Source organism: Euprymna scolopes, chromosome 39 (assembly GCF_053919585.1).
Source record: "Euprymna scolopes isolate OS-2025 chromosome 39, ASM5391958v1, whole genome shotgun sequence".
Lineage (NCBI taxonomy): Eukaryota > Metazoa > Mollusca > Cephalopoda > Sepiida > Sepiolidae > Euprymna > Euprymna scolopes.
In genome coordinates this window covers 45,117,904-45,143,470 of record NC_136520.1, presented here as the reverse complement: position 1 = coordinate 45,143,470, position 25,567 = coordinate 45,117,904, and the positions used below count along the sequence as shown (strand labels likewise).

The 25,567-nt window shown below is 39.4% G+C and overlaps 35 non-coding genes across 35 annotated transcripts; all 35 read left to right on the top strand.

Annotated features, from left to right (window-relative positions):
• Nucleotides 1–1,234: 1,234 nt before the first annotated feature.
• On the top strand, nucleotides 1,235–1,307 carry Trnaa-cgc (transfer RNA alanine (anticodon CGC)). The gene has a single exon. It is a non-coding gene; the product is annotated as a tRNA-Ala (tRNA).
• Nucleotides 1,308–1,938: 631 nt separating this feature from the next.
• Trnaa-cgc (transfer RNA alanine (anticodon CGC)) lies at nucleotides 1,939–2,011 on the top strand. The gene has a single exon. It is a non-coding gene; the product is annotated as a tRNA-Ala (tRNA).
• Nucleotides 2,012–4,194: 2,183 nt separating this feature from the next.
• Nucleotides 4,195–4,267, top strand: Trnaa-cgc (transfer RNA alanine (anticodon CGC)). The gene has a single exon. It is a non-coding gene; the product is annotated as a tRNA-Ala (tRNA).
• Nucleotides 4,268–6,590: 2,323 nt separating this feature from the next.
• Nucleotides 6,591–6,663, top strand: Trnaa-cgc (transfer RNA alanine (anticodon CGC)). The gene has a single exon. It is a non-coding gene; the product is annotated as a tRNA-Ala (tRNA).
• A 68-nt stretch (nucleotides 6,664–6,731) lies between these two features.
• On the top strand, nucleotides 6,732–6,804 carry Trnaa-cgc (transfer RNA alanine (anticodon CGC)). The gene has a single exon. It is a non-coding gene; the product is annotated as a tRNA-Ala (tRNA).
• Nucleotides 6,805–7,154: 350 nt separating this feature from the next.
• Nucleotides 7,155–7,227, top strand: Trnaa-cgc (transfer RNA alanine (anticodon CGC)). Its single transcript has one exon. It is a non-coding gene; the product is annotated as a tRNA-Ala (tRNA).
• A 68-nt stretch (nucleotides 7,228–7,295) lies between these two features.
• Trnaa-cgc (transfer RNA alanine (anticodon CGC)) lies at nucleotides 7,296–7,368 on the top strand. Its single transcript has one exon. It is a non-coding gene; the product is annotated as a tRNA-Ala (tRNA).
• Nucleotides 7,369–7,577: 209 nt separating this feature from the next.
• Trnaa-cgc (transfer RNA alanine (anticodon CGC)) lies at nucleotides 7,578–7,650 on the top strand. The gene has a single exon. It is a non-coding gene; the product is annotated as a tRNA-Ala (tRNA).
• A 914-nt stretch (nucleotides 7,651–8,564) lies between these two features.
• Nucleotides 8,565–8,637, top strand: Trnaa-cgc (transfer RNA alanine (anticodon CGC)). Its single transcript has one exon. It is a non-coding gene; the product is annotated as a tRNA-Ala (tRNA).
• A 209-nt stretch (nucleotides 8,638–8,846) lies between these two features.
• Nucleotides 8,847–8,919, top strand: Trnaa-cgc (transfer RNA alanine (anticodon CGC)). The gene has a single exon. It is a non-coding gene; the product is annotated as a tRNA-Ala (tRNA).
• Nucleotides 8,920–9,269: 350 nt separating this feature from the next.
• On the top strand, nucleotides 9,270–9,342 carry Trnaa-cgc (transfer RNA alanine (anticodon CGC)). The gene has a single exon. It is a non-coding gene; the product is annotated as a tRNA-Ala (tRNA).
• A 1,336-nt stretch (nucleotides 9,343–10,678) lies between these two features.
• Trnaa-cgc (transfer RNA alanine (anticodon CGC)) lies at nucleotides 10,679–10,751 on the top strand. The gene has a single exon. It is a non-coding gene; the product is annotated as a tRNA-Ala (tRNA).
• A 68-nt stretch (nucleotides 10,752–10,819) lies between these two features.
• Nucleotides 10,820–10,892, top strand: Trnaa-cgc (transfer RNA alanine (anticodon CGC)). The gene has a single exon. It is a non-coding gene; the product is annotated as a tRNA-Ala (tRNA).
• Nucleotides 10,893–11,383: 491 nt separating this feature from the next.
• On the top strand, nucleotides 11,384–11,456 carry Trnaa-cgc (transfer RNA alanine (anticodon CGC)). Its single transcript has one exon. It is a non-coding gene; the product is annotated as a tRNA-Ala (tRNA).
• Nucleotides 11,457–12,228: 772 nt separating this feature from the next.
• On the top strand, nucleotides 12,229–12,301 carry Trnaa-cgc (transfer RNA alanine (anticodon CGC)). Its single transcript has one exon. It is a non-coding gene; the product is annotated as a tRNA-Ala (tRNA).
• A 1,056-nt stretch (nucleotides 12,302–13,357) lies between these two features.
• Trnaa-cgc (transfer RNA alanine (anticodon CGC)) lies at nucleotides 13,358–13,430 on the top strand. The gene has a single exon. It is a non-coding gene; the product is annotated as a tRNA-Ala (tRNA).
• Nucleotides 13,431–13,780: 350 nt separating this feature from the next.
• Trnaa-cgc (transfer RNA alanine (anticodon CGC)) lies at nucleotides 13,781–13,853 on the top strand. Its single transcript has one exon. It is a non-coding gene; the product is annotated as a tRNA-Ala (tRNA).
• Nucleotides 13,854–15,048: 1,195 nt separating this feature from the next.
• Nucleotides 15,049–15,121, top strand: Trnaa-cgc (transfer RNA alanine (anticodon CGC)). Its single transcript has one exon. It is a non-coding gene; the product is annotated as a tRNA-Ala (tRNA).
• A 68-nt stretch (nucleotides 15,122–15,189) lies between these two features.
• Trnaa-cgc (transfer RNA alanine (anticodon CGC)) lies at nucleotides 15,190–15,262 on the top strand. The gene has a single exon. It is a non-coding gene; the product is annotated as a tRNA-Ala (tRNA).
• A 491-nt stretch (nucleotides 15,263–15,753) lies between these two features.
• Trnaa-cgc (transfer RNA alanine (anticodon CGC)) lies at nucleotides 15,754–15,826 on the top strand. Its single transcript has one exon. It is a non-coding gene; the product is annotated as a tRNA-Ala (tRNA).
• Nucleotides 15,827–16,176: 350 nt separating this feature from the next.
• Trnaa-cgc (transfer RNA alanine (anticodon CGC)) lies at nucleotides 16,177–16,249 on the top strand. The gene has a single exon. It is a non-coding gene; the product is annotated as a tRNA-Ala (tRNA).
• A 350-nt stretch (nucleotides 16,250–16,599) lies between these two features.
• Trnaa-cgc (transfer RNA alanine (anticodon CGC)) lies at nucleotides 16,600–16,672 on the top strand. Its single transcript has one exon. It is a non-coding gene; the product is annotated as a tRNA-Ala (tRNA).
• A 350-nt stretch (nucleotides 16,673–17,022) lies between these two features.
• Trnaa-cgc (transfer RNA alanine (anticodon CGC)) lies at nucleotides 17,023–17,095 on the top strand. Its single transcript has one exon. It is a non-coding gene; the product is annotated as a tRNA-Ala (tRNA).
• A 1,195-nt stretch (nucleotides 17,096–18,290) lies between these two features.
• Nucleotides 18,291–18,363, top strand: Trnaa-cgc (transfer RNA alanine (anticodon CGC)). The gene has a single exon. It is a non-coding gene; the product is annotated as a tRNA-Ala (tRNA).
• A 68-nt stretch (nucleotides 18,364–18,431) lies between these two features.
• Trnaa-cgc (transfer RNA alanine (anticodon CGC)) lies at nucleotides 18,432–18,504 on the top strand. Its single transcript has one exon. It is a non-coding gene; the product is annotated as a tRNA-Ala (tRNA).
• A 491-nt stretch (nucleotides 18,505–18,995) lies between these two features.
• Trnaa-cgc (transfer RNA alanine (anticodon CGC)) lies at nucleotides 18,996–19,068 on the top strand. Its single transcript has one exon. It is a non-coding gene; the product is annotated as a tRNA-Ala (tRNA).
• Nucleotides 19,069–19,418: 350 nt separating this feature from the next.
• On the top strand, nucleotides 19,419–19,491 carry Trnaa-cgc (transfer RNA alanine (anticodon CGC)). The gene has a single exon. It is a non-coding gene; the product is annotated as a tRNA-Ala (tRNA).
• Nucleotides 19,492–19,559: 68 nt separating this feature from the next.
• On the top strand, nucleotides 19,560–19,632 carry Trnaa-cgc (transfer RNA alanine (anticodon CGC)). The gene has a single exon. It is a non-coding gene; the product is annotated as a tRNA-Ala (tRNA).
• Nucleotides 19,633–19,841: 209 nt separating this feature from the next.
• Trnaa-cgc (transfer RNA alanine (anticodon CGC)) lies at nucleotides 19,842–19,914 on the top strand. Its single transcript has one exon. It is a non-coding gene; the product is annotated as a tRNA-Ala (tRNA).
• Nucleotides 19,915–21,393: 1,479 nt separating this feature from the next.
• Trnaa-cgc (transfer RNA alanine (anticodon CGC)) lies at nucleotides 21,394–21,466 on the top strand. The gene has a single exon. It is a non-coding gene; the product is annotated as a tRNA-Ala (tRNA).
• Nucleotides 21,467–22,663: 1,197 nt separating this feature from the next.
• Nucleotides 22,664–22,736, top strand: Trnaa-cgc (transfer RNA alanine (anticodon CGC)). Its single transcript has one exon. It is a non-coding gene; the product is annotated as a tRNA-Ala (tRNA).
• Nucleotides 22,737–22,804: 68 nt separating this feature from the next.
• Nucleotides 22,805–22,877, top strand: Trnaa-cgc (transfer RNA alanine (anticodon CGC)). The gene has a single exon. It is a non-coding gene; the product is annotated as a tRNA-Ala (tRNA).
• A 350-nt stretch (nucleotides 22,878–23,227) lies between these two features.
• Trnaa-cgc (transfer RNA alanine (anticodon CGC)) lies at nucleotides 23,228–23,300 on the top strand. Its single transcript has one exon. It is a non-coding gene; the product is annotated as a tRNA-Ala (tRNA).
• Nucleotides 23,301–24,354: 1,054 nt separating this feature from the next.
• Nucleotides 24,355–24,427, top strand: Trnaa-cgc (transfer RNA alanine (anticodon CGC)). The gene has a single exon. It is a non-coding gene; the product is annotated as a tRNA-Ala (tRNA).
• Nucleotides 24,428–24,918: 491 nt separating this feature from the next.
• On the top strand, nucleotides 24,919–24,991 carry Trnas-cga (transfer RNA serine (anticodon CGA)). Its single transcript has one exon. It is a non-coding gene; the product is annotated as a tRNA-Ser (tRNA).
• The last annotated feature ends 576 nt before the right edge of the window (nucleotides 24,992–25,567 follow it).

The window sequence follows — 25,567 nt, the reverse complement described above, 5'->3', positions numbered from 1 at the left end:
CGCATGTGAGAAGTACCGGGATCGATACCCGGATTCTCCACTCTTCGTTTTTCATCGGAAAATTGAATTATTGCTCATTTGAACATAATAAATCAGTCAGAAGAATATGGGGACGTAGCTCGATTGGTAGAGCGCTAGCTTCGAATGTGAGAAGTACGGGATCGATACCCGGATTCTCCACTCTTCGTTTTTCATCGGAAAATTGAATTATTGCTCATTTGAATATAATAAATCAGTCTGAGGAATATAGGGAATTAGCTCAATTCGTAGAGCGCTCGCTTCGCATGTGAGAAGTACCGGGATCGATACCCGGATTCTCCACTCTTCGTTTTTCATCGGAAAATTGAATTATTGCTCATTTTAATATAATAAATCAGTCTGAGGAATATAGGGAATTAGCTCAATTGGTAGAGCGCTCGCTTCGCATGTGAGAAGTACCGGGATCGATACCCGAATTCTCCACTCTTCGTTTTTCATCGGAAAATTGAATTATTGCTCATTTGAATATAATAAATCAGTCTGAAGAATATGGGGAATTAGCTCAATTAGAAGAGCGCTCGCTTAACATGAGAGAAGTACCGGGATCGATACCCGGATTCTCCACTCTTCGTTTTTCATCGGAAAATTGAATTATTGCTCATTTTAATATAATAAATCAGTCTGAAGAATATGGGGAATTAGCTCAATTGGTAGAGCGCTCGCTTCGCATGTGAAAAGTACCGGGATCGATACCCGGATTCTCCACTCTTCGTTTTTCATCGGAAAATTTAATTATTGCTCATGTAAATATAATAAATCAGTCAGAAGAATATGGGGAATTAGCTCAATTGGTAGAGCGCTCGCTGCGCATGTGAGAAGTACCGGGATCGATACCCGGATTCTCCACTCTTCGTTTTTCATCGGAAAATTGAATTATTGCTCATTTGAATATAATAAATCAGTCTGAAGAATATGGGGAATTAGCTCAATTGGTAGAAAGCTCGCTTCGCATGTGAGAAGTACCGGGTCGATACCCGGATTCTCCACTTTTCGTTTTTCATCGGGAAATTTAATTATTGCTCATTTGAATATAATAAATCAGTCTGAAGAATATGGGGAATTAGCTCAATTGGTAGAGCGCTCGCTTCGCATGTGAGAAGTACCGGGATCGATACCCGGTTTCTCCACTCTTCGTTTTTCATCGGAAAATTGAATTATTGCTCATTTGAATATAATAAATCAGTCTGAAGAATATGGGGAATTAGCTCAATTGGTAGAGCGCTCGCTTCGCATGTGAGAAGTACCGGGATCGATACCCGGATTCTCCACTCTTCGTTTTTCATCGGCAAATTGAATTATTGCTCATTTGAATATAATAAATCAGTCTGAAGAATATGGAGAATTAGCTCAATTGGTAGAGCGCTCGCTTCGCATGTGAGAAGTACCGGGAACGATACCCGGATTCTCCACTCTTCGTTTTTCATCGGAAAATTGAATTATTGATCATTTGAATATAATAAATCAGTCAGAAGAATATGGGGAATTAGCTAAATTAGTAGAGCGCTCGCTTTGCATGTGAGAAGTACCCGGATCGATACTCGGATTCTCCACTCTTCGTTTTTCCTCGGAAAATTGAATTATTGCTCATTTGAACATAATAAATCAGTCAGAAGAATATGGGGACGTAGCTCGATTGGTAGAGCGCTAGCTTCGCATGTGAGAAGTACGGGATCGATACCCGGATTCTCCACTCTTCGTTTTTCATCGGAAAATTGAATTATTGCTCATTTGAATATAATAAACCAGTCTGAAGAATATGGGGAATTAGCTCAATTGGTAGAGCGCTCGCTTCGCATGTGAGAAGTACCGGGATCGATACCCGGATCCTCCACTCTTCGTTTTTCATCGGAAAATTGAATTATTGCTCATTTGAATATAATAAATCAGTCAGAAGAATATGGGGAATTAGCTCAATTGGTAGAGCGCTCGCTTCGCATGTGAGAAGTACCGGGATCGATACCCGGATTCTCCACTCTTCGTTTTTCATCGGAAAATTGAATTATTGCTCATTTGAATATAATAAATCAGTCTGAAGAATATGGGGAATTAGCTCAATTGGTAGAGCGCTCGCTTCGCATGTGAGAGGTACCGGTATCGATACCTTTATTCTCCACTCTTTGTTTTTCATCGGAAAATTGAATTATTGCTCATTTGAATATAATAAATCAGGCAGAAGAATATGGGGAATTAGCTCAATTGGTAGAGCGCTCGCTTCGCATGTGAGAAGTACCGGATTCGATACCCGGATTCTCCACTTTTCGTTTTTCATCGGAAAATTGAATTATTGCTCATTTGAATATAATATTTCAGTTTGAAGAATATGGGGAATTAGCTCAATTGGTAGAGAGCTCACTTCGCATGTGAGAGGTACCGGTATCGATACCCGGATACTCCACTCTTCGTTTTTCATCGGAAAATTGAATGATTGCTCATTTGAATATAATAAATCAGTCTGAAGAATATGGGGAATTAGCTCAATTTGTAGAGCGCTCGCTTCGCATGTGAGAAGTACCGGGATCGATACCCGGATTCTCCACTCTTCGTTTTTCATCGGAAAATTGAATTATTGCTCATTTGTATATAATAAATCAGCTTGAAGAATATGTGGAATTAGCTCAAGTGGTAGAGCGCTCGCTTCGAAAGTGAGAAGTACCGGGATCGATACCCGGATTCTCCAGTCTTCGTTTTTCATCGGAAAATTGAATTATTGCTCATTTGAATATAATAAATCAGTCTGAAGAATATGGGGAATTAGCTCAATTGGTAGAGCGCTCGCTTCGCATGTGAGAAGTACCGGGATCGATACCCGGATGCTCCACTCTTCGTTTTTCATCGGAAAATTGAATTATTGCTCATTTGAATATAATAATTCAGTCTGAATAATATGGGGAATTAGCTCAATTTGTAGAGCGCTCGCTTCGCATGTGAGAAGTACCGGTATCGATACCCGAATTCTTCACTCTTCGTTTTTCATCGGAAAATTGAATTATTGCTCATTTGAATATAATAAATCAGTCTGAAGAATATGGGTAATTAGCTCAATTGGTAGAGCGCTCGCTTCGCATGTGAGAAGTACCGGTATGTATACCCTGATTCTCCACTCTTCGTTTTTCATCGGAAAATTGAATTATTGCTCATTTGAATATAATAAATCAGTCTGAAGAATATGGAGAATTAGCTCAATTGGTAGAGCGCTCGCTTCGCATGTGAGAAGTACTTGTATCGATAACCGAATACTTCACTCTTCGTTTTTCATCGGGAAATTGAATTATTGCTCATTTGAATATAATAAATCAGTCTGAAGAATATGGGGAATAAGCTCAATTGGTAGAGCGCTAGCTTCGCATGTGAGAAGTACCGGGATCGATACCCGGATTCTCCACTCTTCGTTTTTAATCGGAAAATTGAATTATTGCTCATTTGAATATAATAAATCAGTCTGAAGAATATGGGGAATTAGCTCAATTGGTAGAGCGCTCGATTCGCATGTGAGAAGTACTTGTATCGATAACCGAATTCTTCACTCTTCGTTTTTCATCGGGAAATTGAATTATTGCTCATTTGAATATAATAAATCAGTCTGAAGAATATGGGGAATTAGCTCAATTGGTAGAGCGCTCGATTCGCATGTGAGAAGTACTTGTATCGATAACCGAATTCTTCACTCTTCGTTTTTCATCGGGAAATTGAATTATTGCTCATTTGAATATAATAAATCAGTCTGAAGAATATGGGGAATTAGCTCAATTGGTAGAGCGCTCGATTCGCATGTGAGAAGTACTTGTATCGATACCCGGATTCTTCACTCTTCGTTTTTCATCGGGAAATTGAATTATTGCTCATTTGAATATAATAAATCAGTCTGAAGAATATGGGGAATTAGCTCAATTGGTAGAGCGCTCGATTCGCATGTGAGAAGTACTTGTATCGATAACCGAATTCTTCACTCTTCGTTTTTCATCGGAAAATTGAATTATTGCTCATTTGAATATAATAAATCAGTCTGAAGAATATGGGGAATAAGCTCGATTGGTAGACTGCTAGCTTCGCATGTGAGAAGTACCGGGATCGATACCCGGATCCTCCACTCTTCGTTTTTCATCGGAAAATTAAATTATTGCTCATTTGAATATAATAAATCAGTCAGAAGAATATGGGGAATTAGCTCAATTGGTAGAGCGCTCGCTTCGCATGTGAGAAGTACCGGGATCGATACCCGGATTCTCCACTCTTCGTTTTTCATCGGAAAATTGAATTATTGCTCATTTGAATATAATAAATCAGTCTGAAGAATATGGGGAATTAGCTCAATTGGTAGAGCGCTCGCTTCGCATGTGAGAGGTACCGGTATCGATACCTTGATTCTCCACTCTTTGTTTTTCATCGTAAAATTGAATTATTGCTCATTTGAATATAATAAATCAGGCAGAAGAATATGGGGAATTAGCTCAATTGGTAGAGCGCTCGCTTCGCATGTGAGAAGTACCGGAATCGATACCCGGATTCTCCACTTTTCGTTTTTCATCGGAAAATTGAATTATTGCTCATTTGAATATAATATTTCAGTTTGAAGAATATGGGGAATTAGCTCAATTGGTAGAGAGCTCACTTCGCATGTGAGAGGTACCGGTATCGATACCCGGATACTCCACTCTTCGTTTTTCATCGGATAATTGAATGATTGCTCATTTGAATATAATAAATCAGTCTGAAGAATATGGGGAATTAGCTCAATTTGTAGAGCGCTCGCTTCGCATGTGAGAAGTACCGGGATCGATACCCGGATTCTCCACTCTTCGTTTTTCATCGGAAAATTGAATTATTGCTCATTTGTATATAATAAATCAGCTTGAAGAATATGTGGAATTAGCTCAAGTGGTAGAGCGCTCGCTTCGAAAGTGAGAAGTACCGGGATCGATACCCGGATTCTCCAGTCTTCGTTTTTCATCGGAAAATTGAATTATTGCTGATTTGAATATAATAAATCAGTCTGAAGAATATGGGGAATTAGCTCAATCGGTAGAGCGCTCGCTTCGCATGTGAGAAGTACCGGGATCGATACCCGGATGCTCCACTCTTCGTTTTTCATCGGAAAATTGAATTATTGCTCATTTGAATATAATAATTCAGTCTGAATAATATGGGGAATTAGCTCAATTTGTAGAGCGCTCGCTTCGCATGTGAGAAGTACCGGTATCGATACCCGAATTCTTCACTCTTCGTTTTTCATCGGAAAATTGAATTATTGCTCATTTGAATATAATAAATCAGTCTGAAGAATATGGGGAATTAGCTCAATTGGTAGAGCGCTCGCTTCGCATGTGAGAAGTACCGGTATGTATACCCTGATTCTCCACTATTCGTTTTTCATCGGAAAATTGAATTATTGCTCATTTGAATATAATAAATCAGTCTGAAGAATATGGAGAATTAGCTCAATTGGTAGAGCGCTCGCTTCGCATGTGAGAAGTACTTGTATCGATAACCGAATACTTCACTATTCATTTTTCATCGGGAAATTGAATTATTGCTCATTTGAATATAATAAATCAGTCTGAAGAATATGGGGAATAAGCTCAATTGGTAGAGCGCTAGCTTCGCATGTGAGAAGTACCGGGATCGATACCCGGATTCTCCACTCTTCGTATTTCATCGGGAAATTTAATTATTGCTCATTTGAATATAATAAATCAGTCTGAAGAATATGGGGAATTAGCTCAATTGGTAGAGCGCTCGATTCGCATGTGAGAAGTACTTGTATCGATAACCGAATTCTTCACTCTTCGTTTTTCATCGGGAAATTTAATTATTGCTCATTTGAATATAATAAATCAGTCTGAAGAATATGGGGAATTAGCTCAATTGGTAGAGCGCTCGATTCGCATGTGAGAAGTACTTGTATCGATAACCGAATTCTTCACTCTTCGTTTTTCATCGGGAAATTGAATTATTGCCTATTTGAATATAATAAATCAGTCTGAAGAATATGGGGAATTAGCTCAATTGGTAGAGCGCTCGATTCGCATGTGAGAAGTACTTGTATCGATACCCGGATTCTTCACTCTTCGTTTTTCATCGGGAAATTGAATTATTGCTCATTTGAATATAATAAATCAGTCTGAAGAATATGGGGAATTAGCTCAATTGGTAGAGCGCTCGATTCGCATGTGAGAAGTACTTGTATCGATAACCGAATTCTTCACTCTTCGTTTTTCATCGGAAAATTGAATTATTGCTCATTTGAATATAATAAATTAGTCTGAAGAATATGGGGAATAAGCTCGATTGGTAGAGCGCTAGCTTCGCATGTGAGAAGTACCGGGATCGATACCCGGATTCTCCACTCTTCGTTTTTCATCGGAAAATTGAATTATTGCTCATTTGAATATAATAAATCAGTCAAAAGAATATGGGGAATAACTAAATTAGTAGAGCGCTCGCTTCGCATGTGAGAAGTACCGGGATCGATACCCGGATACTCCACTCTTCGTTTTTCATCGGAAAATTGAATTATTGCTCATTTGAATATAATAAATCAGACTGAAGAATATGGGGAATTAGCTCAATTGGTAGAGCGCTCGCTTCGCATGTGAGAAGTACCGGGATCGATACCCGGATTCTCCACTCTTCGTTTTTCATCGGAAAATTGAATTATTGCTCATTTGAATATAATAAATCAGTCAGAAGAATATGGGGAATTAGCTCAATTGGTAGAGCGCTCGCTTCGCATGTGAGAAGTACCGGGATCGATACCCGGATTCTCCACTCTTCGTTTTTCATCGGAAAATTGAATTATTGCTCATTTGAATATAATAAATCAGTCTGAAGAATATGGGGAATTAGCTCAATTGGTAGAGCGCTCGCTTCGCATGTGAGAAGTACCGGGATCGATACCCGGATTCACCACTCTTCGTTTTTCATCGGCAAATTGAATTATTGCTCATTTGAATATAATAAATCAGTCTGAAGAATATGGGGAATTAGCTCAATTGGTAGAGCGCTCGCTTCGCATGTGAGAAATACCGGGATCGATACCCGGATTCTCCACTCTTCGTTTTTCATCGTAAAATTGAATTATTGATCATTTCAATATAATAAATCAGTCTGAAGAATATGGGGAATTAGCTCAATTGGTAGAGCGCTCGCTTCGCATGTGAGAAGTACCGGGATCGATACCCGGATTCTCCAATCTTCGTTTTTCATCGGAAAATTGAATTATTGCTCATTTGAATATAATAAATCAGTCTGAAGAATATGGGGAATTAGCTCAATTGGTAGAGCGCTCGCTTCGCATGTGAGAAGTACCGGGATCGATACCCGGATTCTCCACTCTTCGTTTTTCATCGGAAAATTGAATTATTGCTCATTTGAATATAATAAATCAGCCTGAAGAATATGGGGAATTAGCTCAATTGGTAGATTGCTCGCTTCGCATGTGAGAAGTACCGGGATCGATACCCGGATTCTCCACACTTCGTTTTTCATCGGAAAATTGAATTATTGCTCATTTGAATATAATAAATCAGTGTGAAGAATATGGGGAATTAGCTCAATTGGTAGAGCGCTCGCTTCGCATGTGAGAAGTACCGGGATCGATACCCGGATTCTCCACTCTTCATTTTTCATCGGAAAATTGAATTATTGCTCATTTGAATATAATAAATCGGGCAGAAGAATATGGGAAATTAGCTCAATTGGTAGAGCGCTCGCTTCGCATGTGAGAAGTACCGGGATCGATACCCGGATTCTCCACTCCTCGTTTTTCATCGGAAAATTGAATTATTGCTCATTTTAATATAATAAATCAGTCTGAAGAATATGGGGAATTTGCTCAATTGGTAGAGCGCTCGCTTCGCATGTGAGAAGTACCGGGCTCGATACCCGGATTCTCCACTCTTCGTTTTTCATCGGAAAATTTAATTATTGATCATTTGAATATAATAAATCAGTCAGAAGAATATGGGGAATTAGCTAAATTAGTAGAGCGCTCGCTTCGCATGTGAGAAGTACCGGGATCGATACCCGGATTCTCCACTCTTCGTTTTTCATCGGAAAATTGAATTATTGCTCATTTGAATATAATAAAGCAGTCTGAAGAATATGGGGAATTAGCTCAATTGGTAGAGCGCTCGCTTCGCATGTGAGAATTACCGGGATCGATACCCGGATTCTCCACTCTTCGTTCTTCATCGGAAAATTGAATTATTGCTAATTTGAATATAATAAATCAGTCAGAAGAATATGGGGAATTAGCTCGATTAATAGAGCGCTCGCTTCGCATGTGAGAAGTACCGGGATCGATACCCGGATTCTCCACTCTTCGTTTTTCATCGGAAAATGGAATTATTGCTCATTTGAATATAATAAATCAGTCTGAAGAATATGGGGAATTAGCTCAATTATTAGAGCGCTCGCTTCGCATGTGAGAAGTACCGGGATCGATACCCGGATTCTCCACTCTTCGTTTTTCATCGGAAAATTGAATTATTGCTCATTTGAATATAATAAATCAGTCAGAAGGATATGGGGAATTAGCTCAATTGGTAGAGCGCTCGCTTCGCATGTGAGAAGTACCGGGATCGATACCCGGATTCTCCACTCTTCGTTTTTCATCGGAAAATGGAATTATTGCTCATTTGAATATAATAAAAAAGTCTGAGGAATATGGGGAATTAGCTCAATTGGTAGAGCGCTCGCTTCGCATGTGTGAAGTACCGGTATCGATACCCGGATTCTCCACTCTTCGTTTTTCATCGGAAAATTGAATTATTGCTCATTTGAATATAATAAATCAGTCTGAAGAATATGGGGAATTAGCTCAATTGGTAGAGCGCTCGCTTCGCATGTGAGAAGTACCGGGATCGATACCCGGATTCTCCACTCTTCGTTTTTCATCGGAAAATTGAATTATTGCTCATTTGAATATAATAAATCAGTCTGAGGAATATAGGGAATAAGCTCAATTCGTAGAGCGCTCGCTTCGCATGTGAGAAGTACCAGGATCGATACCCGGATTCTCTAATCTTCGTTTTTCATCGGAAAATTGAATTATTGCTCATTTGAATATAATAAATCAGTCTGAAGAATATGGGGAATTAGCTCAATTGGTAGAGCGCTCGCTTAACATGAGAGAAGTACCGGGATCGATACCCGGATGCTCCACTTTTCGTTTTTCATCGGAAAATTGTATGATTGCTCATTTGAATATAATAAATCAGTCTGAAGAATATGGGGAATTAGCTCAATTGGTAGAGCGCTCGCTTCGCATGTGAGAAGTACCGGGATCGATACCCGGATTCTCCACTCTTCGTTTTTCATCGGAAAATGGAATTATTGCTCATTTGAATATAATAAATCAGTCAGAAGAATATGGGGAATTAGCTCAATTGGTAGAGCGCTCGCTTCGACTGTGAGAAGTACCGGGATCGATACCCGGATTCTCCAGTCTTCGTTTTTCATCGGAAAATTGAATTATTGCTCATTTGAATATAATAAATAAGGCAGAAGAATATGGGGAATTAGCTCAATTGGTAGAGCGCTAGCTTCGCGTGTGAGAAGTACCGGTATCGATACCCGGATTCTCCACTCTCCGTTTTTCATCGGAAACTTGAACTATTGCTCATTTGAATATAATAAATCAGTCTGAAGAATATGGGGAATTAGCTCAATTTGTAGAGCGCTCGCTTCGCATGTGAGAAGTACCGGGATCGATACCAGGATTCTTCACTCTTCGTTTTTCATCGGGAAAATGAATTATTGCTCATTTGAATATAATAAATCAGTCTGAAGAATATGGGGAATAAGCTCGATTGGTAGAGCGCTAGCTTGTCATGTGAGAAGTACCGGGATCGATACCCGGATTCTCCACTCTTCGTTTTTCATCGGAAAATTCAATTATTGCTCATGTGAATATAATAAATCAGTCAGAAGAATATGGGGAATAACTAAATTAGTAGAGCGCTCGCTTCGCATGTGAGAAGTACCGGGATCGATACCCGGATTCTCCACTCTTCGTTTTTCATCGGAAAATTGAATTATTGCTCATTTGAATATAATAAATCAGTCTGAAGAATATGGGGAATTAGCTCAATTATTAGAGCGCTTGCTTCGCATGTGAGAAGTACCGGGATCGATACCCGGATTCTCCACTCTTCGTTTTTCATCGGAAAATTGAATTATTGCTCATTTGAATATAATAAATCAGTCAGAAGAATATGGGGAATTAGCTAAATTAGTAGAGCGCTCGCTTCGCATGTGAGAAGTACCGGGATCGATACCCGGATTCTCCACTCTTCGTTTTTCATCGGAAAATTGAATTATTGCTCATTTGAATATAATAAATCAGTCTGAAGAATATGGGGAATTAGCTCAATTGGTAGAGCGCTCGTTTCGCATGTGAGAAGTACCCGGATCGATACCCGGATTCACCACTCTTCGTTTTTCATCGGAAAATTGAATTATTGCTCATTTGAATATAATAAATCAGTCTGAAGAATATGGGGAATTAGCTCAATTGGTAGAGCGCTCGCTTCGCATGTGAGAAGTACCGGGATCGATACCCGGATTTTCCACTCTTCGTTTTTCATCGTAAAATTGAATTATTGATCATTTCAATATAATAAATCAGTCTGAAGAATATGGGGAATTAGCTCAATTGGTAGAGCGCTCGCTTCGCATGTGAGAAGTACCGGGATCGATACCCGGATTCTCCACTCTTCGTTTTTCATCGGAAAATTGAATTATTGCTCATTTGAATATAATAAATCAGTCTGAAGAATATGGGGAATTAGCTCAATTGGTAGAGCGCTCGCTTCGCATGTGAGAAGTACCGGGATCGATACCCGGATTCTCCACTCTTCGTTTTTCATCGGAAAATTGAATTATTGCTCATTTGAATATAATAAATCAGTCTGAAGAATATGGGGAATTAGCTCAATTGGTAGACCGCTCAATTCGCATGTGAGAATTATCGGGATCGATACCCGGATTCTCCACTCTTCGTTTTTCATCGGAAAATTGAATTATTGCTAATTTGAATATAATAAATCAGTCAGAAGAATATGGGGAATTAGCTAAATTAGTAGAGCGCTCGCTTCGCATGTGAGAAGTACCGGGATCGATACCCGGATTTTCCACTCTTCGTTTTTCATCGGAAAATTGAATTATTGCTCATTTGAATATAATAAATCAGTCTGAAGAATATGGGGAATTAGCTCAATTGGTAGAGCGATCGCTTCGCATGTGAGAAGTACCGCGATCGATACCCGGATTCTCCACTCTTCATTTTTCATCGGAAAATTGAATTATTGCTCATTTGAATATAATAAATCAGTCAGAAGAATATGGGGAATTAGCTCAATTGGTAGAGCGCTCGCTTCGCATGTGAGAAGTACCGGGATCGATACCCGGATTCTCCACTCTTCGTTTTTCATCGGAAAATTGAATTATTGCTCATTTTAATATAATAAATCAGTCTGAAGAATATGGGGAATTAGCTATATTGGTAGAGCGCTCGCTTCGCCTGTGAGAAGTACCGGGATCGATACCCGGATTCTCCACTCTTCGTTTTTCATCGTAAAATTGAATTATTGCTCATTTGAATATAATATATCAGTCAGAAGAATATGGGGAATTAGATCAATTTGTAGAGCGCTCGCTTCGCATGTGAGAAGTACCGGGATCGATACCCGGATTCTCCAGTCTTCGTTTTTCATCGGAAAATTGAATTATTGCTCATTTGAATATAATAAATCGGGCAGAAGAATATAGGGAATTAGCTCAATTGGTAGAGCGCTCGCTTCGCATGTGAGAAGTACCGGTATCGATACCCGGATTCTCCACTCTTCGTTTTTCATCGGAAAATTGAATTATTGCTCATTTGAATATAATAAATCAGTCTGAAGAATATGGGGAATTTGCGCAATTGGTAGAGCGCTCGCTTCGCATGTGAGAAGTACCGGGATCGATACCCTGACACTCCACTCTTCGTTTTTCATCGAAAATTGAATTATTGCTCATTTGAATATAATAAATCAGTCTGAAGAATATGGGGAATTAGCTCAATTGGTAGAGCGCTCGCTTCGCATGTGATAAGTACCGGGATCGATACCCGGATTCTCCACTCTTCGTTTTTCATCGGAAAATGGAATTATTGCTCATTTGAATATAATAAATCAGTCTGAAGAATATGGGGAATTAGCTCAATTGGTAGAGCGCTCGCTTCGCATGTGAGAAGTACCGGGATCGATACCCGGATTCTCCAGTCTTCGTTTTTCATCGGAAAATTGAATTATTGCTCATTTGAATATAATAAATCAGCCTGAAGAATATGGGGAATTAGCTCAATTGGTTGAGCGCTCGCTTCGCATGTGAGAAGTACCGGGATCGATACCCGGATTCTCCACACTTCGTTTTTCATCGGAAAATTGAATTATTGCTCATTTGAATATAATAAATCAGTCAGAAGAATATGGGAAATTAGCTAAATTAGTAGAGCGCTCGCTTCGCATGTGAGAAGTACCGGGATCGATACCCGGATTCTCCACTCTTCGTTTTTTATCGGAAAATTGAATTATTGCTCATTTGAATATAATAAATCAGTCTGAAGAATATGGGGAATACGCTCAATTGGTAGAGCGCTCGCTTCGCATGTGAGCAGTACCGGGATCGATACCCGGATTCTCCACTTTTCGTTTTTCATCGGCAAATTGAATTATTGCTCATTTGAATATAATAAATCAGTCAGAAGAATATGGGGAATTAGCTAAGTTAGTAGAGCGCTCGCTTCGCATGTGAGAAGTACCGGGATCGATACCCGGATTCTCCACTCTTCGTTTTTCATCGGAAAATTGAAATTATTGCTAATTTGAATATAATAAATCAGTCTGAAGAATATGGGGAATTAGCTCAATTGGTAGGGCGCTCACTTCGCATGTCAGAAGTACCGGGATCGATACCCGGATTCTCCACTCTTCGTTTTTCATCGGAAAATTGAATTATTGCTCATTTGAATATAATAAATCAGTTTGAAGAATATGTGGAATTAGCTCAATTTGTAGAGCGCTCGCTTCGCATGTGAGAAGTACCGGGATCGATACCCGGATTCTCCACTTTTCGTTTTTCATCGGAAAATTGAATTATTGCTCATTTGAATATAATAAATCAGTTTGAAGAATATGTGGAATTAGCTCAATTAGTAGAGCGCTCGCTTCGCATGTGAGCTGTACCGGGATCGATACCCGGATTCTCCACTCTTCGTTTTTCATCGGAAAATGGAATTATTGCTCATTTGAATATAATAAATCAGTCAGAAGAATATGGGGAATTAGCTCAATTGGTAGAGCGCTCGCTTCGCATGTGAGAAGTACCGGGATCGATACCCGGATTCTCCACTCTTCGTTTTTCATCGGAAAATTGAATTATTGCTCATTTGAATATAATAAATCAGTCTGAGGAATATAGGGAATTAGCTCAATTCGTAGAGCGCTCGCTTCGCATGTGAGAAGTACCGGGATCGATACCCGGATTCTCCAATCTTCGTTTTTCATCGGAAAATTGAATTATTGCTCATTTGAATATAATAAATCAGTCTGAAGAATATGGGGAATTAGCTCAATTGGTAGAGCGCTCGCTTAACATGAGAGAAGTACCGGGATCGATACCCGGATGCTCCACTTTTCGTTTTTCATCGGAAAATTGAATGATTGCTCATTTGAATATAATAAATCAGTCTGAAGAATATGGGGAATTAGCTCAATTGGTAGAGCGCTCGCTTCGCATGTGAGAAGTACCGGGATCGATACCCGGATTCTCCACTCTTCGTTTTTCATCGGAAAATGGAATTATTGCTCATTTGAATATAATAAATCAGTCAGAAGAATATGGGGAATTAGCTCAATTGGTAGAGCGCTCGCTTCGACTGTGAGAAGTACCGGGATCGATACCCGGATTCTCCAGTCTTCGTTTTTCATCGGAAAATTGAATTATTGCTCATTTGAATATAATAAATAAGGCAGAAGAATATGGGGAATTAGCTCAATTGGTAGAGCGCTAGCTTCGCGTGTGAGAAGTACCGGTATCGATACCCGGATTCTCCACTCTTCGTTTTTCATCGGAAACTTGAACTATTGCTCATTTGAATATAATAAATCAGTCTGAAGAATATGGGGAATTAGCTCAATTTGTAGAGCGCTCGCTTCGCATGTGAGAAGTACCGGGATCGATACCAGGATTCTTCACTCTTCGTTTTTCATCGGGAAAATGAATTATTGCTCATTTGAATAAAATAAATCAGTCTGAAGAATATGGGGAATAAGCTCGATTGGTAGAGCGCTAGCTTCGCATGTGAGAAGTACCGGGATCGATACCCGGATTCTCCACTCTTCGTTTTTCATCGGAAAATTCAATTATTGCTCATGTGAATATAATAAATCAGTCAGAAGAATATGGGGAATAACTAAATTAGTAGAGCGCTCGCTTCGCATGTGAGAAGTACCGGGATCGATACCCGGATTCTCCACTCTTCGTTTTTCATCGGAAAATTGAATTATTGCTCATTTGAATATAATAAATCAGTCTGAAGAATATGGGGAATTAGCTCAATTATTAGAGCGCTCGCTTCGCATGTGAGAAGTACCGGGATCGATACCCGGATTCTCCACTCTTCGTTTTTCATCGGAAAATTGAATTATTGCTCATTTGAATATAATAAATCAGTCAGAAGAATATGGGGAATTAGCTAAATTAGTAGAGCGCTCGCTTCGCATGTGAGAAGTACCGTGATCGATACCCGGATTCTCCACTCTTCGTTCTTCATCGGAAAATTGAATTATTGCTCATTTGAATATAATAAATCAGTCTGAATAATATGGGGAATTAGCTCAATTGGTAGAGCGCTCGTTTCGCATGTGAGAAGTACCGGGATCGATACCCGGATTCACCACTCTTCGTTTTTCATCGGAAAATTGAATTATTGCTCATTTGAATATAATAAATCAGTCTGAAGAATATGGGGAATTAGCTCAATTGGTAGAGCGCTCGCTTCGCATGTGAGAAGTACCGGGATCGATACCCGGATTCTCCACTCTTCGTTTTTCATCGGAAAATTGAATTATTGCTCATTTGAATATAATAAATCAGTCTGAAGGATATGGGGAATTAGCTCAATTGGTAGAGCGCTCGCTTCGCATGTGAGAAGTACCGGGATCGATACCCGGATTCTCCACTCTTCGTTTTTCATCGGAAAATTGAATTATTGCTCATTTGAATATAATAAATCAGTCTGAAGAATATGGGGAATTAGCTCAATTGGTAGACCGCTCAATTCGCATGTGAGAATTATCGGGATCGATACCCGGATTCTCCACTCTTCGTTTTTCATCGGAAAATTGAATTATTGCTAATTTGAATATAATAAATCAGTCAGAAGAATATGGGGAATTAGCTAAATTAGTAGACCGCTCGCTTCGCATGTGAGAAGTACCGGGATCGATACCCGGATTTTCCACTCTTCGTTTTTCATCGGAAAATTGAATTATTGCTCATTTGAATATAATAAATCAGTCTGAAGAATATGGGGAATTAGCTCAATTGGTAGAGCGATCGCTTCGCATGTGAGAAGTACCGCGATCGATACCCGGATTCTCCACTCTTCATTTTTCATCGGAAAATTGAATTATTGCTCATTTGAATATAATAAATCAGTCAGAAGAATATGGGGAATTAGCTCAATTGGTAGAGCGCTCGCTTCGCATGTGAGAAGTACCGGGATCGATACCCGGATTCTCCACTCTTCGTTTTTCATCGGAAAATTGAATTATTGCTCATTTTAATATAATAAATCAGTCTGAAGAATATGGGGAATTAGCTATATTGGTAGAGCGCTCGCTTCGCCTGTGAAAAGTACCGGGATCGATACCCGGATTCTCCACTCTTCGTTTTTCATCGTAAAATTGAATTATTGCTCATTTGAATATAATATATCAGTCAGAAGAATATGGGGAATTAGATCAATTTGTAGAGCGCTCGCTTCGCATGTGAGAAGTACCGGGATCGATACCCGGATTCTCCAGTCTTCGTTTTTCATCGGAAAATTGAATTATTGCTCATTTGAATATAATAAATCAGTCAGAAGAATATGGGGAATTAGCTCAATTGGTAGAGCGCTCGCTTCGCATGTGAGAAGTACCGGGATCGATACCCGGATTCTCCAATCTTCGTTTTTCATCGGAAAATTGAATTATTGCTCATTTGAATATAATAAATCAGTTTGAAGAATATGTGGAATTAGCTCAATTTGTAGAGCGCTCGCTTCGCATGTGAGAAGTACCGGGATCGATACCCGGATTCTCCACTTTTCGTTTTTCATCGGAAAATTGAATTATTGCTCATTTGAATATAATAAATCAGTTTGAAGAATATGTGGAATTAGCTCAATTAGTAGAGCGCTCGCTTCGCATGTGAGCTGTACCGGGATCGATACCCGGATTCTCCACTCTTCGTTTTTCATCGGAAAATGGAATTATTGCTCATTTGAATATAATAAATCAGTCAGAAGAATATGGGGAATTAGCTCAATTGGTAGAGCGCTCGCTTCGCATGTGAGAAGTACCGGGATCGATACCCGGATTCTCCACTCTTCGTTTTTCATCGGAAAATTGAATTATTGCTCATTTGAATATAATAAATCAGTCTGAGGAATATAGGGAATTAGCTCAATTCGTAGAGCGCTCGCTTCGCATGTGAGAAGTACCGGGATCGATACCCGGATTCTCCAATCTTCGTTTTTCATCGGAAAATTGAATTATTGCTCATTTGAATATAATAAATCAGTCTGAAGAATATGGGGAATTAGCTCAATTGGTAGAGCGCTCGCTTAACATGAGAGAAGTACCGGGATCGATACCCGGATGCTCCACTTTTCGTTTTTCATCGGAAAATTGAATGATTGCTCATTTGAATATAATAAATCAGTCTGAAGAATATGGGGAATTAGCTCAATTGGTAGAGCGCTCGCTTCGCATGTGAGAAGTACCGGGATCGATACCCGGATTCTCCACTCTTCGTTTTTCATCGGAAAATGGAATTATTGCTCATTTGAATATAATAAATCAGTCAGAAGAATATGGGGAATTAGCTCAATTGGTAGAGCGCTCGCTTCGACTGTGAGAAGTACCGGGATCGATACCCGGATTCTCCAGTCTTCGTTTTTCATCGGAAAATTGAATTATTGCTCATTTGAATATAATAAATAAGGCAGAAGAATATGGGGAATTAGCTCAATTGGTAGAGCGCTAGCTTCGCGTGTGAGAAGTACCGGTATCGATACCCGGATTCTCCACTCTTCGTTTTTCATCGGAAACTTGAACTATTGCTCATTTGAATATAATAAATCAGTCTGAAGAATATGGGGAATTAGCTCAATTTGTAGAGCGCTCGCTTCGCATGTGAGAAGTACCGGGATCGATACCAGGATTCTTCACTCTTCGTTTTTCATCGGGAAAATGAATTATTGCTCATTTGAATAAAATAAATCAGTCTGAAGAATATGGGGAATAAGCTCGATTGGTAGAGCGCTAGCTTCGCATGTGAGAAGTACCGGGATCGATACCCGGATTCTCCACTCTTCGTTTTTCATCGGAAAATTCAATTATTGCTCATGTGAATATAATAAATCAGTCAGAAGAATATGGGGAATAACTAAATTAGTAGAGCGCTCGCTTCGCATGTGAGAAGTACCGGGATCGATACCCGGATTCTCCACTCTTCGTTTTTCATCGGAAAATTGAATTATTGCTCATTTGAATATAATAAATCAGTCTGAAGAATATGGGGAATTAGCTCAATTATTAGAGCGCTCGCTTCGCATGTGAGAAGTACCGGGATCGATACCCGGATTCTCCACTCTTCGTTTTTCATCGGAAAATTGAATTATTGCTCATTTGAATATAATAAATCAGTCAGAAGAATATGGGGAATTAGCTAAATTAGTAGAGCGCTCGCTTCGCATGTGAGAAGTACCGTGATCGATACCCGGATTCTCCACTCTTCGTTCTTCATCGGAAAATTGAATTATTGCTCATTTGAATATAATAAATCAGTCTGAATAATATGGGGAATTAGCTCAATTGGTAGAGCGCTCGTTTCGCATGTGAGAAGTACCGGGATCGATACCCGGATTCACCACTCTTCGTTTTTCATCGGAAAATTGAATTATTGCTCATTTGAATATAATAAATCAGTCTGAAGAATATGGGGAATTAGCTCAATTGGTAGAGCGCTCGCTTCGCATGTGAGAAGTACCGGGATCGATACCCGGATTCTCCACTCTTCGTTTTTCATCGGAAAATTGAATTATTGCTCATTTGAATATAATAAATCAGTCTGAAGGATATGGGGAATTAGCTCAATTGGTAGAGCGCTCGCTTCGCATGTGAGAAGTACCGGGATCGATACCCGGATTCTCCACTCTTCGTTTTTCATCGGAAAATTGAATTATTGCTCATTTGAATATAATAAATCAGTCTGAAGAATATGGGGAATTAGCTCAATTGGTAGACCGCTCAATTCGCATGTGAGAATTATCGGGATCGATACCCGGATTCTCCACTCTTCGTTTTTCATCGGAAAATTGAATTATTGCTAATTTGAATATAATAAATCAGTCAGAAGAATATGGGGAATTAGCTAAATTAGTAGACCGCTCGCTTCGCATGTGAGAAGTACCGGGATCGATACCCGGATTTTCCACTCTTCGTTTTTCATCGGAAAATTGAATTATTGCTCATTTGAATATAATAAATCAGTCTGAAGAATATGGGGAATTAGCTCAATTGGTAGAGCGATCGCTTCGCATGTGAGAAGTACCGCGATCGATACCCGGATTCTCCACTCTTCATTTTTCATCGGAAAATTGAATTATTGCTCATTTGAATATAATAAATCAGTCAGAAGAATATGGGGAATTAGCTCAATTGGTAGAGCGCTCGCTTCGCATGTGAGAAGTACCGGGATCGATACCCGGATTCTCCACTCTTCGTTTTTCATCGGAAAATTGAATTATTGCTCATTTTAATATAATAAATCAGTCTGAAGAATATGGGGAATTAGCTATATTGGTAGAGCGCTCGCTTCGCCTGTGAAAAGTACCGGGATCGATACCCGGATTCTCCACCCTTCGTTTTTCATCGTAAAATTGAATTATTGCTCATTTGAATATAATATATCAGTCAGAAGAATATGGGGAATTAGATCAATTTGTAGAGCGCTCGCTTCGCATGTGAGAAGTACCGGGATCGATACCCGGATTCTCCAGTCTTCGTTTTTCATCGGAAAATTGAATTATTGCTCATTTGAATATAATAAATCAGTCAGAAGAATATGGGGAATTAGCTCAATTGGTAGAGCGCTCGCTTCGCATGTGAGAAGTACCGGGATCGATACCCGGATTCTCCAATCTTCGTTTTTCATCGGAAAATTGAATTATTGCTCATTTGAATATAATAAATCAGTCTGAAGAATATGGGGAATTAGCTCAATTGGTAGAGCGCTCGCTTCGCATGTGAGAAGTACCGGGATCGATACCCGGATTCTCCACTCTTCGTTTTTCATCGGAAAATTGAATTATTGCTCATTTGAATATAATAAATCAGTCTGAAGAATATGGGGAATAAGCTCAATTGGTAGAGCGCTCCCTTCGCATGTGAGAAGTACCGGGATCGATACCTGGATTCTCCACTCTTCGTTTTTCATCGTAAAATTGAATTATTGCTCATTTGAATATAATAAATCAGTCTGAAGAATATGGGGAATTAGCTCAATTGGTAGAGCGCTCGCTTCGCATGTGAGAAGTACCGGGATCGATACCCGGATTCTCCAGTCTTCGTTTTTCATCGGAAAATTGAATTATTGCTCATTTGAATATAATAAATCAGCCTGAAGAATATGGGGAATTAGCTCAATTGGTTGAGCGCTCGCTTCGCATGTGAGAAGTACCGGGATCGATACCCGGATTCTCCACACTTCGTTTTTCATCGGAAAATTGAATTATTGCTCATTTGAATATAATAAATCAGTCAGAAGAATATGGGAAATTAGCTAAATTAGTAGAGCGCTCGCTTCGCATGTGAGAAGTACCGGGATCGATACCCGGATTCTCCACTCTTCGTTTTTTATCGGAAAATTGAATTATTGCTCATTTGAATATAATAAATCAGTCTGAAGAATATGGGGAATACGCTCAATTGGTAGAGCGCTCGCTTCGCATGTGAGCAGTACCGGGATCGATACCCGGATTCTCCACTCTTCGTTTTTCATCGGCAAATTGAATTATTGCTCATTTGAATATAATAAATCAGTCAGAAGAATATGGGGAATTAGCTAAGTTAGTAGAGCGCTCGCTTCGCATGTGAGAAGTACCGGGATCGATACCCGGATTCTCCACTCTTCGTTTTTCATCGGAAAATTGAAATTATTGCTAATTTGAATATAATAAATCAGTCTGAAGAATATGGGGAATTAGCTCAATTGGTAGGGCGCTCACTTCGCATGTCAGAAGTACCGGGATCGATACCCGGATTCTCCACTCTTCGTTTTTCATCGGAAAATTGAATTATTGCTCATTTGAATATAATAAATCAGTTTGAAGAATATGTGGAATTAGCTCAATTTGTAGAGCGCTCGCTTCGCATGTGAGAAGTACCGGGATCGATACCCGGATTCTCCACTTTTCGTTTTTCATCGGAAAATTGAATTATTGCTCATTTGAATATAATAAATCAGTTTGAAGAATATGTGGAATTAGCTCAATTAGTAGAGCGCTCGCTTCGCATGTGAGCTGTACCGGGATCGATACCCGGATTCTCCACTCTTCGTTTTTCATCGGAAAATGGAATTATTGCTCATTTGAATATAATAAATCAGTCAGAAGAATATGGGGAATTAGCTAAGTTAGTAGAGCGCTCGCTTCGCATGTGAGAAGTACCGGGATCGATACCCGGATTCTCCACTCTTCGTTTTTCATCGGAAAATTGAATTATTGCTCATTTGAATATAATAAATCAGTCTGAAGAATATGGGGAATTAGCTCAATTGGTAGAGCGCTCGCTTCGCATGTGAGAAGTACTGGGATCGATACCCGGATTCTCCACTCTTCGTTTTTCATCGGAAAATTGAATTATTGCTCATTTTAATATAATAAATCAGTCTGAAGAATATGGGGAATTAGCTCAATTGGTAGAGCGCTCGCTTCGCATGTGAGAAGTACCGGGATCGATACCCGGATTTTCCACTCTTCGTTTTTCATCGGAAAATTGAATTATTGCTCATTTGAATATAATAAATCAGTCTGAAGAATATGGGGAATTAGCTCAATTGGTAGAGCGCTCGCTTCGCATGTGAGAAGTACCGGGATCGATACCCGGATTCTCCAGTCTTCGTTTTTCATCGGAAAATTGAATTATTGCTCATTTGAATATAATAAATCAGCCTGAAGAATATGGGGAATTAGCTCAATTGGTAGATTGCTCACTTCGCATGTGAGAAGTACCGGGATCGATACCCGGATTCTCCACACTTCGTTTTTCATCGGAAAATTGAATTATTGCTCATTTGAATATAATAAATCAGTCAGAAGAATATGGGAAATTAGCTAAATTAGTAGAGCGCTCGCTTCGCATGTGAGAAGTACCGGGATCGATACCCGGATTCTCCACTCTTCGTTTTTCCTCGGAAAATTGAATTATTGCTCATTTGAATATAATAAATCAGTCTGAAGAATATGGGGAATACGCTCAATTGGTAGAGCGCTCGCTTCGCATGTGAGCAGTACCGGGATCGATACCCGGATTCTCCACTCTTCGTTTTTCATCGGCAAATTGAATTATTGCTCATTTGAATATAATAAATCAGTCAGAAGAATATGGGGAATTAGCTAAGTTAGTAGAGCGCTCGCTTCGCATGTGAGAAGTACCGGGATCGATACCCGGATTCTCCACTCTTTGTTTTTCATCGGAAAATTGAAATTATTGCTAATTTCAATATAATAAATCAGTCTGAAGAATATGGGGAATTAGCTCAATTGGTAGAGCGCTCGCTTCGCATGTCAGAAGTACCGGGATCGATACCCGGATTCTCCACTCTTCGTTTTTCATCGGAAAATTGAATTATTGCTCATTTGAATATAATAAATCAGTTTGAAGAATATAGGGAATTAGCTCAATTTGTAGAGCGCTCGCTTCGCATGTGAGAAGTACCGGGATCGATACCCGGATTCTCCACTCTTCGTTTTTCATCGGAAAATTGAATTATTGCTCATTTGAATATAATAAAGCAGTCTGAAGAATATGGGGAATTAGCTCAATTGGTAGAGCGCTTGCTTCGCATGTGAGAAGTACCGGGATCGATACCCGGATTCTCCACTCTTCGTTTTTCATCGGAAAATTGAATTATTGCTCATTTGAATATAATAAATCAGTCTGAAGAATATGGGGAATTAGCTCAATTGGTAGAGCGCTCGCTTCGCATGTGAGAAGTACTGGGATCGATACCCGGATTCTCCACTCTTCGTTTTTCATCGGAAAATTGAATTATTGCTCATTTGAATATAATAAATCAGTCTGAAGAATATGGGGAATTAGCTCAATTGGTAGAGCGCTCGCTTCGCATGTGAGAAGTACCGGGATCGATACCCGGATTCTCCACTCTTGGTTTTTCATCGGAAAATTGAATTATTGCTCATTTGAATATAATAAATCAGTCTGAAGAATATGGGGAATTAGCTCAATTGGTAGAGCGCTCGCTTCGCATGTGAGAAGTACCGGGATCGATACCCGGATTCTCCAGTCTTCGTTTTTCATCGGAAAATTGAATTATTGCTCATTTGAATATAATAAATCAGCCTGAAGAATATGGGGAATTAGCTCAATTGGTAGATTGCTCGCTTCGCATGTGAGAAGTACCGGGATCGATACCCGGATTCTCCACTCTTCGTTTTTCATCGTAAAATTGAATTATTGCTCATTTGAATATAATAAATCAGTCTGAAGAATATGTGGAATTAGCTCAATTGGTAGAGCGCTCGCTTCGCATGTGAGAAGTACCGGGATCGATACCCGGATTCTCCAGTCTTCGTTTTTCATCGGAAAATTGAATTATTGCTCATTTGAATATAATAAATCAGACTGAAGAATATGGGGAATTAGCTCAATTGGTAGAGCGCTCGCTTCGCATGTGAGAAGTACCGGGATCGATACCCGGATTCTCCACACTTCGTTTTTCATCGGAAAATTGAATTATTGCTCATTTGAATATAATAAATCAGTCAGAAGAATATGGGAAATTAGCTAAATTAGTAGAGCGCTCGCTTCGCATGTGAGAAGTACCGGGATCGATACCCGGATTCTCCACTCTTCGTTTTTATCGGAAAATTGAATTATTGCTCATTTGAATATAATAAATCAGTCTGAAGAATATGGGGAATACGCTCAATTGGTAGAGCGCTCGCTTCGCATGTGAGCAGTACCGGGATCGATACCCGGATTCTCCACTCTTCGTTTTTCATCGGCAAATTGAATTATTGCTCATTTGAATATAATAAATCAGTCAGAAGAATATGGGGAATTAGCTAAGTTAGTAGAGCGCTCGCTTCGCATGTGAGAAGTACCGGGATCGATACCCGGATTCTCCACTCTTCGTTTTTCATCGGAAAATTGAAATTATTGCTAATTTGAATATAATAAATCAGTCTGAAGAATATGGGGAATTAGCTCAATTGGTAGAGCCCTCGATTCGCATGTCAGAAGTACCGGGATCGATACCCGGATTCTCCAGTCTTCGTTTTTCATCGGAAAATTGAATTATTGCTCATTTGAATATAATAAATCAGTTTGAAGAATATAGGGAATTAGCTCAATTTGTAGAGCGCTCGCTTCGCATGTGAGAAGTACCGGGATCGATACCCGGATTCTCCACTTTTCGTTTTTCATCGGAAAATTGAATTATTGCTCATTTGAATATAATAAATCAGTTTGAAGAATATGTGGAATTAGCTCAATTAGTAGAGCGCTCGCTTCGCATGTGAGCAGTACCGGGATCGATACCCGGATTCTCCACTCTTCGTTTTTCATCGGAAAATTGAATTATTGCTCATTTGAATATAATAAATCAGTCTGAAGAATATGGGGAATTAGCTCAATTTGTAGAGCGCTCGCTTCGCATGTGAGAAGTACCGAGATCGATACCCGGATTCTCCACTCTTCGTTTTTCATCGGAAAATTGAGTTATTGCTCATTTGAATATAATAAATCAGTTTGAAGAATAGGGGAATTAGCTCAATTGGTAGAGCGCTCGCTTCGCATGTGAGAAGTACCGGGATCGATACCCGGATTCTCCACTTTTCGTTTTTCATCGGAAAATTGAATTATTGCTCATTTGAATATAATAAATCAGTTTGAAGAATATGGGGAATTAGCTCAATTGGTAGAGCGCTCGCTTCGCATGTGAGAGGTACCGGTATCGATACCCGGATTCTCCACTCTTCGTTTTTCATCAGAAAATTGAATTATTGCTCATTTGAATATAATAAATCAGTCTGAAGAATATGGGTGATTAGCTCAATTTGTAGAGCGCTCGCTTCGCATGTGAGAAGTACCGGGATCGATACCCGAATCCTCCACTTTTCGTTGTTCATCGGAACATTGAATTATTGCTCATTTGAATATAATAAATCAGTTTGAAGACTGTGTGGAATTTGCTCAATGGGTAGAGCGCGCGCTTCGCATGTGAGAAGTACCGGGATCGATACCCGGATTCTCCACTCTTCGTTTTTCATCAGAAAATAAGATTATTGCTCATTTGAATATAATAAATCAGTCAGAAGAATATGGGGAATTAGCTCAATTGGTAGAGCGCTCGCTTCGAATGTGAGAAGTACCGGGATCGATACCCGGATTCTCCGCTCTTCGTTTTTCATCGGAAAATTGAATTATTGCTCATTTGAATATAATAAATAAGGCAGAAGAATATGGGGAATTAGCTCAATTGGTAGAGCGCTAGCTTCGCATGTTAGAATACCGGTATCCATACCCGGATTCTCCACTCTTCGTTTTTCATCGGAAAATTGAATTATTGCTCATTTGAATATAATAAATCAGTCTGAAGAATATGGGGAATTAGCTCAATTTGTAGAGCGCTCGCTTCGCATGTGAGAAGTACCGGGATCGATACCCGGATTCTCCACTCTTCGTTTTTAATCGGAAAATTGAATTATTGCTCATTTGAATATAATAAATCAGTCTGAAGAATATGGGGAATTAGCTCAATTGGTAGAGCGCTCGCTTCTCATGTGAGAAGTACCGGTATCGATACCCGAATTCTTCACTCTTCGTTTTTCATCGGAAAATTGAATTATTGCTCATTTGAATATAATAAATCAGTCTGAAGAATATGGGGAATTAGCTCGATTGGTAGAGCGCTCGCTTCGCATGTGAACAATACCGGGATCGATACCCGGACTCTCCAGTCTTCGTTTTTC